Source organism: Danio rerio, chromosome 13 (assembly GCF_052040795.2).
Source record: "Danio rerio strain M-AB ecotype USA chromosome 13, GRCz13ab, whole genome shotgun sequence".
In the NCBI taxonomy this organism is placed as follows: domain Eukaryota; kingdom Metazoa; phylum Chordata; class Actinopteri; order Cypriniformes; family Danionidae; genus Danio; species Danio rerio.
In genome coordinates, this window is record NC_141033.1 from 19,631,376 (window position 1) to 19,643,955 (window position 12,580).

At 35.5% G+C, this 12,580-nt stretch overlaps 2 protein-coding genes across 33 annotated transcripts in view; both read right to left on the minus strand.

Moving 5' to 3' along the window:
* Positions 1-12,580, minus strand: part of vdac2 (voltage-dependent anion channel 2) — a 732,443-nt gene that overhangs the window by 191,721 nt on the left and 528,142 nt on the right. The window lies entirely within an intron of this gene.
* Positions 1-12,580, minus strand: part of marchf8 (membrane-associated ring finger (C3HC4) 8) — a 259,188-nt gene that overhangs the window by 153,443 nt on the left and 93,165 nt on the right.

Below are 12,580 nucleotides of genomic sequence, written 5' to 3' on the forward strand. Positions count from 1 at the left end.
TCGATATGAAAGATTTTGGTTAATTCCGCATCGAGTTGGGAAATAAAATCGATATATTCCCAGAACTCGATATACCGCCCTCCCCTAACACCTATGACGAAAATCAACTTTTGTAAGCTGTTTGGACAGAACTGTGTGTAGGTATAATGTGTCCACAGTCATATTGGAATGATAAAAACACAATAATGGCCCATTTCCCATGAGTGGTACGGTACAGTTCGGTACGGGTTGGTACTGGACACCGTTATCAGGCTTGTGTTTCTACTGCCAAAAGGGTAAAAATGGGACACATACAGCCCCTTAAAGTCTCCGATATGTTACCAATTACAGATAACCTACACACAGCATACATGTCCTTATTTGACTTCAAAAACATCACGAAACATATAGCCTACAGTCAGTTTAAACCTCTCATCTGCATTTTTAATCTTTACCAGCACATGAAACCTCTTGTTAAGGGGGTCGCTACAATCACCGTGAAGTGCAAAACAACATTACAAAGTGTGAAAGAAGCTCAAGACAAATTTACATTTTGGAAAACATTTTTACCAATCATAAGACACAATTACTTAGGAAAAAGAATTTTTCCAAGTACGAAAATTTATGTTTTAGAAAAAAAATTATCAAGATGCAAAACACTTTTACCAGTCCTGAAACAAATTTACAAAGACAGGTTTTTACGGAAAGTAAATGTACCACAGACCAGAATTGATGCAAAAAGTGTTGTTGGTGGTGAGCGCGGTGAATATGTTTAATACACACTAATACAGTACATAATATATGCATGGGCGTAAATCTGATTTAACAGTTAACAATTTATTTATTTAACAATAAATATAAAATTTCTTTCGAGCATTTTTTTGAAGGGGACACAAATAATACAGCCAAATTTTACTAATAAAGATATGTCCTCGCAGTTAAAAATGGTTTCATTATAAATATTAGTATAGAATGGAGACTTCATCATTATGATTATTCTCAAAGTTTTTCTCAGGTTCAATGACAGCAAATTTTTCTTCAAAACTATTTATTGCATTGTTTGTTGTGTTGTTTACAGTCAGCAGTCTGACTGCTGAAGCAGAATAAATGCAGGAAAAGACATTTTCCATACTCATAATAACTAACTTTAAAACGTTAAAATAACCAATCATATTGTAAATCAGTGAGCCTGTGAAATCTGCTAAACAGCCACAACTCAGAAAACATAAAAAAAATTGTTCACCCCCCAAAAGAATTGTCATTATCCCTTCAATAAACTACAGCACCCTTACCTGACACTGTACATCTAACTGACCCTGACCTGCCTGTTCCTCAGTCATTACTTTCTCCTTTGCCTGTGATTAATATTGTGACATTAGCATTTTCATAAGCACTCATTCTGAAAGCCAATTTGCTTAATATGTGAAGTTTTTGTACTTGACGTTTAGCTGCACTGAAAATTTATGTCCATTTTCTCTGTCATTTTATCCAATACATGACACTGCCAGGCTAGTTTATTTATGCTGTAGCACATTTTATCCACAATAGCAATTCAAAGTGCTTTACATAAAGAATGCAAAACTATCATAAAAATAATCACAACAATAAAAACAAAGAATTAAAAAGGTTAGCATTTTAATTTCAAATTAATTGAGTAACTTAAAACAGAATAGAAACTGATTATACAAAAAATACAGTGGGGTTAGTGTGCACAGTGTAGCAGTGCTCATTAAGCAAATACACAACTAATAATATGCTAATTGTGGTCGTTAATGTTAAGTTAACATTATATATATATTGTTATTGTTATACACTATGTCTTTGGCACAAAGTAAAATCATTCCTAAGATCAAGTATGCTTCATCTCTTTTTTATTTTGCACTCCAAGTTTTATGCTGATGACACAATTTGCAATACTAAAATTAATATTAAATGAGTTGTCAATCTTTTGAACCCCATTCTGAACTCAAGAAGTTAAGGCTAGAAAACGCTTCTGAGTGCCGTTTCATGCCAACTTCAAGGGGGTAAAAATTCACACCCTCTTTTTTTGTTACTCCGTCCGACCTTGGGAAACGGTTTCCCCAGCAACCAGCAAAGTCAGTGTAGCACATGTGTCTGAAGCTGTTAATGTCTGTCTGCTTTCTGCCTTCTGTCTTCTACTCTTTTCCCTCTTTATCTCTTCCACCCTGCCATCCACACTTCTGCTGTATTCAAATTTACTATTGAATATTAGGGCTGGGTATTGTGACCAAATTGACAATTGGATTCTTATTTATATGGTTTTAATAAAATTTCAATTTGATTTAGTTTTAATTAACTATCAATATTTAATTTAAAACCATCATTTTGTAAACAAGGAATCTAAAATTTGTGTTACTATAAATGCAGGTAACCCTCCAACTCTGCTATTTTAAAGACACAGATGCAGATTTAATATTTTGTAAGGTCACCGTAAATAAAGTTGAATGTTAAAATAAACTTTCTTTCACAGACTCAACTCAAGTGTATTATTATGAGGCACAACCTTGTATTCTCTGTAAATGTTTGGTTTTGTTTAACTCTCAAAGAGCTGATTTTTTTTTAATCACCAGCCGGCAAGCGCCAAAAGGAAAGATGTCACAGCACCCTGCAGTGTTGGCTTAAAAAAATGAAATACAGTCATGTGTACCTCCGGCTACATACTGTAATTACATAATCCAGAAACATCTATTATTTCATAATAAAGTGTCATTTCAAATAACTATGGCCAGTAATTTGGGCGACGAGGTGGCACAGGTTAGATGGGTGAGCTAAATTGTCCATAGTGTATATACGTGAATGAGAGTGTATGGAGTGTATGGGTGTTTTCCAGTAATGGGTTGCAGCTGGAAGGGCATTCACTGCGTAAGTCATATGCTGGATAAGTTAGTGGTTCATTCCGCTGTGGCGATACCTGATTAATAAAGGGACTAAGACGAAAAGAAAATGAATGATTGAATGAATAGCCAGTAATTTGAATACCATGGAGCCTCAAAGCCACCATAATGTGACGTGAGTCACGTGACATAACCCACCGACCAGTAACACTTGAATCTTTGATGCGACATTCTCATCCATACTGAGTAAGGCTATAGGTCAAAAAGAGAAAGAAAGATAGAAGAGAAAGCAGGCAGCATCGGCATTATTGGAAAATATTAAACATTTGTTCAAAAAAGACTGCCAAACAGGGTGAGACTAATGTTACTTCCTAACAGATGAGAATCTGTCGCTAATAAGAGTGTCTAGACCAGGGCTTATCAACTGGTGACTATTCAACTTGTTCCGGCATCACTGGTAAACAACCATACACACTCATGCACTATGGACAATTTAGCTTACCCAATTCACCTGTACGGCATGTCTTTGGACTTGAGGGTGAAAACCGGAGCACCAGGAGGAAACCCACGCAACGCGAGAAGAACATGCAAACTCCATACAGAAATGCTAACTGACCCAGCCAGGGCTCGAACCAGAGACCTTCTTGCTGTGAGGCGACAGCACTACCTTCTGCGCCACCACTTCGCCCCTCTACAAAATATATGTGCTGTTAATAAAATATATCTTACAATTTTTTTAATGCATTTTTCCACCTTCATTTACAAAGATTGTGATGTATTGTGGATGATTTTCTTGTGATATATCACTGATATTGTGATCTATCATAATTGGGGGCAATGATGATAATGATAATATTGCATTATTGTATTACTTTGCTCAATCTTATTTGTTTACACTTGCACTTTCTTCCACTCCTCTTTAAGTTGATTTCGTCCCAAATAGAGCTATTCAATTCATCGTACTATTCATATAGTAATAAACAGATGAAGTCAGAATTATTTCATTGTAATTTAAACCCCCTTCTAATTTTTTGTCTTTTTTAAATATTTCCAAAATGATGCTTAAAAGAGCAATTTTCACGGTGTGTCTAATAATTTTTTTTTTTCTGGAGAAAGTCTTATTTGTTTTATTTTGGCTAGCATAAAAGCAGTTTTTAATTTTTTAAAAAACATTTTAAGGATCAAAATTATTAGCCCCTTATATATTTTTTCGATATTCTACAGAACAAACTATTATGTTTAAAAATGTGTTGAAAAAAATCTCTCTGTTAAACAGACATTGGGGGAAAAAATAAACAAGGGCCTAATAATTCAGGGGAGCTAAGAGTTCTGGCTTCAACTTTTTAAAAAAAAATCACAATGTCTGCAAAGCTAATGTTCATGCGCACCCGAAGAGAATGAGATCACGGCTCCAACCTTTAACCACAAACTACTGTGACAAATAACTTACACATTACCATCCTCTGAATAACACAGAATCTGATCACACTGGTTTTCTGAGGTAATTTCCAACTTATTCCTGATGACAAATCTTCTCCTAAAATAACAGCAACCTCTTTGTTTACACTTCAGTGGCCCATTCAAGTGGTTACCGTCATGTGTGAGTTTAAGTGACTGAGGCTGGAATTCAATTAAAATAATGAGGTCAGACAGAAAGATTAGATCTCTTACAAAACAAGAGAACATTTGTTTTTAAGTGTGGTTGGTTCCTTTAATGGTAAAGATTTCACACTTTATGCAGATATAGTCCTTATGTCTGTAAGAAAAGAATTCGATGAGATTCCAGATGCCTTTGTTTTTCACATAAGCCACTTCTGATACCAAATGATCAACCAGATGTTAAAGTTTAAGGACAAACTTTGTGTTTGCTTGAGAAAGCCTGTTGGAATTAGTTTAGTTTGAAAAAGTATCAGGTTGGCTAAAAGAATGTTTAAGATCTCTGCAGTCAACAATGTAAGCACTTTAAAGACTGAAGTAAGCCAGTAAAAAGCAATAAAGTTGATCCATGTGTCTGTGGTTGGTAATAGCATGATTTATCATGATTTATCATGACTTAGTATGGTTCTAGCATGAATAACCATGTTGTTTTTTAACACCACCAGCTGGCCGCTCACCTCCATTCTGCTGTTATCAGTTTGCCCAGTAGCTCGCCCCGTATGTTGGAAGATTTGAGATGCAGAACGGGGTCATCGGCAATGGTGGGGTTCAGGTCTGGCGAAGTGCGGTTTTAGAAAGCAAGTAAAACAAAAACAAAAAGCAAAAAAATTCAAATAAACAAGTAAATAACAGGACAATAACATGGTAAGATCTAAAAATGTGGTAAAAATCAGGCAGCCATGAAGGCTTTTCTTTTTTCTGTATTGCTTCTGAAAACACTATTGGTTGGGTTTAGATTAGGCAATGGGCAGGCCAAATGGCGCTTTTAAAAAAACACTATTAATTGTGTTTATAGAAGGGGGTGGGTGGGGTTATTTGTTCAGTCAGTCAGTCAGTCAGTCAGTCAGTCAGTGGCCCCTGGTGGATCTGAAAAAGCATACACAGCAGCCTCTGGCAGATTCGTGAAAAGAAAAACTGCAAAAAAAAAAAACGTACCTTCTGGGAAATATTTTGCTTTCTTCAGAAATGTTTGCATGGGTATGTATCCATAATGAGCATGGGTTGAATGAAAAAGTGACCAAATATTGGATGACCTGAGGCAGGTTAAATAAACTAGTCATCCTTGCTTCTATTTCATCATTCATGGATGCTTTTCTACAAGCATTTTTTTTTCTTGACAGAACCGAAGTTACACAGAAGTAAATACTAAAACCTAAAGCTTACAGCTCATTATTCATTTGTTGCCTTGCGACCATGGTTATTTCCCTCAGGAAATGCAAATTTAATCTAAACATGACATATTTATAATATAACTTCCAAATTTTTATAAACAGAAATCTCAAACAAATGCATTCCCACTCAAGTCTTGCAGCAAACCTACAATCATTTTGAAAGTGCCTCGAGGCGCAAACGGGGCCCAGATCAAGGTTTGACTGCCATCCATAATTTTCAGCCTGCTTTCTAACTCAGCCTCATGTCCAAGGAGCATAAATAATAACCAATGTGAAGCCTTTCACCATCAGAGGACTGATGAGACAACAGAAGCCTAATTTCACAAGAGTTTCAAAGTAACAATGCACAGTCTGATTGGTTTAATAACAGAATAAAGAGTTTCCTGATTAAAAAAAAACAGGCAATGTGCAGACACTACTAATATGTTGTGATGCTAATGAATATGCAGCTAATGACAAATAACTCTTTCTGCAGGGTGCAAGGTCAAGCTTAATGGAGAGACTACACAAGCAGTCATTATCTAAGCATCTTTTTATGGATGTCACATTAAAAGTTGAAGATTAAAATAGGTCCGTCCTGCCGTGAGGTTAGATAACTGTTCAAGTGGGAGGGCTATCTTTATCAGGGAACGCTTGACTGTAACATTTATGCATATGCGAGGCTCTTAAAACGACCCTAATCTTCTCAATTAGATAGAATAATCATAGTTATACGCTGTGAAAATGATGGACCTCAGACGCAGACGCTCTCAGAGGCCGAGGTTTGAAGATGGCAGGGAGGCAGGGGGCGTCTAAAAGCGTCTCCTTCTTCCCCTGTCTTGGCAGAGCCCCTTTTAAAAAGCGTTTAGGAACACAGCAATTGATTTCAGAGCGAGCGAATCAGCCGGGTCGTGGGAGTCTAAAAAACGGCAATCAACGTGTCACTGTTAATTAGGCGCCACTCGGAGATGCCCGTGAAACTGTGTTTCCTGAGCAGGGTGAAAAAGAAAGCACAAAAAGCATTTTTTTAAGAGTTGGAGCTGGAGGGTTGGCTGAGCTTCTGCATGTGTTTCCTCCCGAGAGACAGAGCACAGGACTGGCGGTCTTATCTCAGCATCCTCACACCGGCAAGACCAGGGCTTAGCTAGAAGGGAAACCTAAGAAATGCACAATGTTCACTGAAATGAGATTATCTGCAGCTTTCAGGAGTACAGGCACAGACTGTTGCACCACTGCATGTGGCATCGAAGTAAAGCAAACAGTATGTATCAGAATATAATCAAACAATAATGATATATGTAGAACCTATAAAGCTTTTTTAGTAGTAACACCGGTGGAAATTAAGGCCCTGTTTACACTAATACATTTTAGTTTTAACACTGCGTTTTAGGATGAAAACGATCCACGTCCACATTCATGTTTACCCTAGCATTTCTGAAAAGTTCTCCGTCCACTCTACACCACAGAAAACGCACATCTCATGACCAAACACACACTTTGGCATGCGATGCAGCGTATGCGCACATCTGACCTCCAGGCAGTCAGCAAGTGCTTTGAGCACACCTCCCCAGGTGAGAGCAGCGCACGTCGGACATTTCATCAAGGATCTTCTGCTGGATTTCATTTCACTGTAGTTGTTAAATGTAATATTTATTTATCTTATCACTCTCTAATAGCTCTTGGGTCTTTTGAAAGTATTACTTGTTCCCAGGTAACGTGTTTTAGCTGAGCTCAAAGATAAGTTAATGTATTAATTAATGTAACCACATAAATTCTTTCTACTTATTGACTGATTGCTTGCCTTAATTTCCTAATTAATTGTGTTAAGTTATTGTTTGTTATACTTTTATAATGGCCATTACTGATTGTTAAACTGATATTTAACAAAAGAGAGGGTATGTTCCATATTTTTCAATGAAAACAAAAGGAGGCAATTATGTTGTAGGCTCTATAATGATAGTGAAACAATGTAGCCTGCAGGGTGATGTGAATGACGTTATAAAGTACACTGTTTCCTTTTTTCTCCCGACGTGTCCTCTGGAGTTTGTTTTACATATCAAACTTGCGAAGTCTGAACTTAATGAAAGGGTGCAAGGCTGAACTTTGTGCACTTAATATTTAGGGAAAAGCCTCAATCAGTTCAATGTCTGCGGCCACGCCTCCGTTTTCAGATGTCTCCATTTTCTCCCATACACACTGACCCAGAGCAGCAGCATTTTCCAAAAGCATTTTTTTCCCCGCGTTCTCAAAAAGGTCTATTTTCAGGGCTTAAAAACTCTGGGGTAGTGTGGACAGAAGCCATAACCATGCATTTTAAAACCTCTGCTTTTTGAAAATGAAAATGTATTAGTTTAAATTGGGCTTTAGTGAACTGCAGAGAACATTCTGTGCTGAAAACAAAACTTGTAGATGTTTTGGTCCAAAACCAATACTTAAAATGCTTTGTGATACTTTCTTATTATTTTATTAAATAATATAAAAAGATCTTGTAAGTTTACTTAAATAAATTCTTAAATAAATTCTTAAACTTAATTAATTTATGAGATTTTAAATTTAACTTATTATCTTAAATTATACTGATTTTAAAAAAACACAAGCAAATAAACAGTGTTACCAAAACAGCACACTAGCAGGTACAAAAATACTACATTGAAATCTCCTGTCGGTGAGTTATTTAAGGTGGACTTTGTATTATGGTGAGCATGTGTGGTATATAAAAGTATATGTATACATGAGCACAATATCCACAGTGATATTGATTGATTTTTGATTGATTGATCATGGCAGGCACACAAAATATAGTCAACAATGTGCTCCCCTTGCACAGTGCAATCCATTGAAATGAATGTGTTTCATAGCGCAGTGCTTTCCGCATCTGGTCTGAAAGCCACTTCACGCAGCTAATTTTTTTCTATTGGCCTTAAATAAAAAATGCCATTTTATAGAACAAACTGAATGAGATTAAATCCTCGCTAATAATTCTTAGTTCCTAAGTAATGTTATCTTTTAGTTAATAGAAATTTTTTGTTAATCAGGAATTTGTTTTCATATAAAAATTTAATGTTTCGCTTGTAAGATGTTACACGATACTATCATTAATCTACAGTTATTAACAATAACAATAATAATCAACCACGAGGAAATGTTTCTTATAGATTAAGTTGTTTTAAATAAGCATGCTTCAATTTACTGGGAACCAAATTTATTGTTGCAAAATAATAATAAAAAAACAATGTTGCCCTTGCATTAGATCACAGCTCTTTTAGACTAAAAAGCTCTAATAAGCCTCTAGTGACAGTTTCATACACAAAGCTCCAGAACGAAACATGGACATTGGATAAAAAGCAACAAGATAATTAGAATCATTTGAACTTTACTGAGTCACATCAGTTCTATTTGTGATTGAATCCTTCAGGCTGCTCTATCAATAAGTTTCTCCAATTCATGAAAACAATTTACTTATGAATTTGACATTATTACACCACTAACTTATGAATAAAACCCAAAATTACAACAGAAAGCTGTTTTAAGGCTTCAGAAAGCTTGAATATATGACTAGACTAGTCAATAAGTGAATCTTTAATGTTTTTGTAGCTCAGTTTTACTGCTTGTTTACTGTTTGAAAACTGATAACGGATTGCATTCATACTTCATGTCAATTAAAACAGCTTCACACAGGCTATCTTCAAATTTATAACACAAAAGGGACCATAAATCACCCTAAAAAAATGGGTGACAAGCTGTCTTTATTGTCTTGCTTTATTTTCTTTGTTTTGCTTTTTTTTCCTTTTTTGGCATTCAGAATTTGTCTTCTTGATATGAGGTGCTGTTTATGAACAAGCTGAAAAAGTTTTAAGGGGGTTGGAGGAATGTTTCCTAACAGATTATTGTGTGTAGAGGCAGTTTAAATACCAGAATCATACAGGAAAGTCCTTTGGAATTGTCCCTATTCCCGATCACATCCTTGTCATCCTTCTGGCAAGTTCCACACATAAAAATGAATCCACTTTCACAGACATCCTATAGAAAGTCCAGGAAGGTATTCATTACAAGCTGCTAACATACTGGCAATGAACATGAAAGCTGACATGCGCTCACAAAAAAATTGTTAACGGATGAAAGTGTGTTTTAACTAAAACGGTTGGTAACATTTTGGTAACATTATTTACTGTACGCTTTTAAATCGCATCATGAAACCTTGATCTCTGCTCTAACTTTTGATGATAAAAATGTAACTCTGCAGTGTAATAAAGTGACTTTTATTGACATTTCAGTAGTTTGAAATGATCTAGGTTGCTTATGAAAGCTGCATTTTGTGTTCTTTTAGAGATTTATTACTTAGAATGAGAAAATTACATTAAATTAAATAACTAAATTTACTCAAATAAATAAATAAAATAACCTTTGCTTTTATTTAGACACTTAGATACAATAAGATATCACTAATTAACTGGGGGTGGCACGGTGGCTCAGAGATTAGAACTGCTGCTCACAGCAAGATGGTCGCTGGTTGTGGCTGGAAGGGCATCCGCTGCGTAAAACATATGCTGGAATAGTTGGCGGTTCATTCCGCTTTGGCGACCCCTGATAAATAAGGGACTAAGCAGAAGAAAAAATGAATGAATGAATGAATGTTTAACATTAGTTAATGCATTAACAAACACTAATAATGTTAGTTAATCTTATTTTAATATGTTAATCAGAATTTTTAGACACATTATTTAAATTATACAGTTGAAATTAATACATTTCTAGTAAGTTCGTCTGATGCATGTTCTAGATGACTAGAAAAGTTAATTTAACTTAACTTTTTGCAGTGTTGATTCATAAAATATTACCAATTTACTAAGACTGAACGTAATGTTAAATGAATCTCAAAATATAGGAATGCATGAAGTATCAGTGGCCATATTGATATTGGCCAATAAATGCTATTTTTAATGTTATCGTTATTGATTTGATATTCAAATTAGGCCGATATCTTTAAGCCGATAGATTAATTTAAGCTGAAAGATTACTTAATTGTACAGAACCGCATGCGTGGGTAGAACTTGATCAGTCTTGTCTATGGTGCACTATAACAGTGCTTTTCTTACATTGTTTATTCATTCAAAGTCCGTCCTTTCTTTCTGTGGTATTGCTGTGCATTAATAACTCATTGAGTAACCATATTCTTTATCAATGTAGATATGTTTGAAATGTTTAAAATGCAGATATGTTTGAAAGTGTTATTGTGTAGCTTGGTTCTCAACTGTACGCCACATACTGTCTTAATATTATACATTGTATTTGTCATAAAGTCATCTTTGCTCAGGTGTTGTATCAAAATCTGACTCTGCCCTTCGCGAGCACGCACATCATACAGCGCCTGCAGTTAAACTTTCAAACTCAAAGCGGTTTATCATAAACCATTTATTGATCATTTTTCCCGCCATTGACAAAAAGAATGAACATAGAAGCATTGTCTGATGGACAAGCAGCACATATATGTGTTCAAATGGGACGAGTTATGCGGCATTTTCTTAAGTAAAACATACTATCTGTATTTATAGCTTTTTATGCAGCCAGATGAGTCTAAAAAAATTATGAATTTACAAAATATAATTCATAGAGGCCACAATGCAATTCACATTTACAAAATCTAATTTGTGAATTCAAAGCACGATTTATAAATGCACAAATCCAGTTATTAAATTCAAAACACAATTTAAAAATACACAAATCCACTTTGTAAATTCAAAATACTGATCGTAAATACACAAATCCAATTCATGAATTCAAAACATAATTTAAAAATATACAAATCCAATCCATGAATTCGAATATGGGGCATAAGAATAGGATGTGTGTTTGGATATAACTTTTTTGACCACACTTCATTATTATTGTTCATTTATTAATTTGCTGGAAATTAGAACTGAATTTAGAAATAGTTTTAAAAACAAATCGTTGCACTTAACAATCAAAATTAAATATGTAGGCTAATGGAGGTCTGTGAGTACAACACCATTTCCTAACCCCAATGAAAAAAAGGAATAAAGAGAGGAGGCCGAATGGAGAAGGCTCCTTCTTTATCCCCATGCTGCAGATGGTCTGTTTTACTGTTTTCCCGCTAGTGAAGCGTTCAGTTTTTACACTTACAAAGTCTGCCATGTAAATAGCAAATGCACCATGGCACAATGCAGCTGACTCTTAAAGGGAATGGGAGATGGGAGAAAATATATGGAAAGCTTATTTTTTCCGTCCTTAAAATAAAAAAGTGGATTCGGACACGCCCTTACTGCTTTTGCGCCATGCCCTTCAGACTTTGCACCTGGATTGTTAAAGGAAAGGAAGTCACTTCAAATGTTCAATTTGCTATATTTTAATATCAAATTTCCCTAATTTCGTTTCATTTCATTTTAAATCATCTTGTTTAAATCATTCTGGCACACAGCAACGAAACAATTGTTGTAGATTACATAATAGGGTGGCATTTTCCTTTCTAAGTAGCTGCTATTGTGTCCAGAACAGACTGTTGTGATGATTTATTTCCAAATATCAATCTTTATGAGACTAAAACTGAGGCAGTGCTGCAGGTTCCCAGCTCCACATCTCACTGGACACGAGTAAAAGATGGAGAAAATTATGCCTTGGGGTTAATTAGGGGCTATTAGCATCTCGGCCTATGTCTTCAAGCACGAAAATAAAGTGGAATAATAGGAAAGCGAGGGCAGAGGGAGAAGATTGTGAGAAAGAGAGCAATGCAGTAACTCACCTAGAGAATGATCGACAACACAGAAGCATCGTGCTGACAACAATATTGGTATTTTCGTACTTCGTTTCTGGAGGATGCCTGGGTAAAATATACAGGATACAATTCGCATGCGGTTTATTTCAGAAACTCCTGCTGTCTGATTGCCTCCGTGATGTCATTGAGCTCAATCTGCTCTGACAATG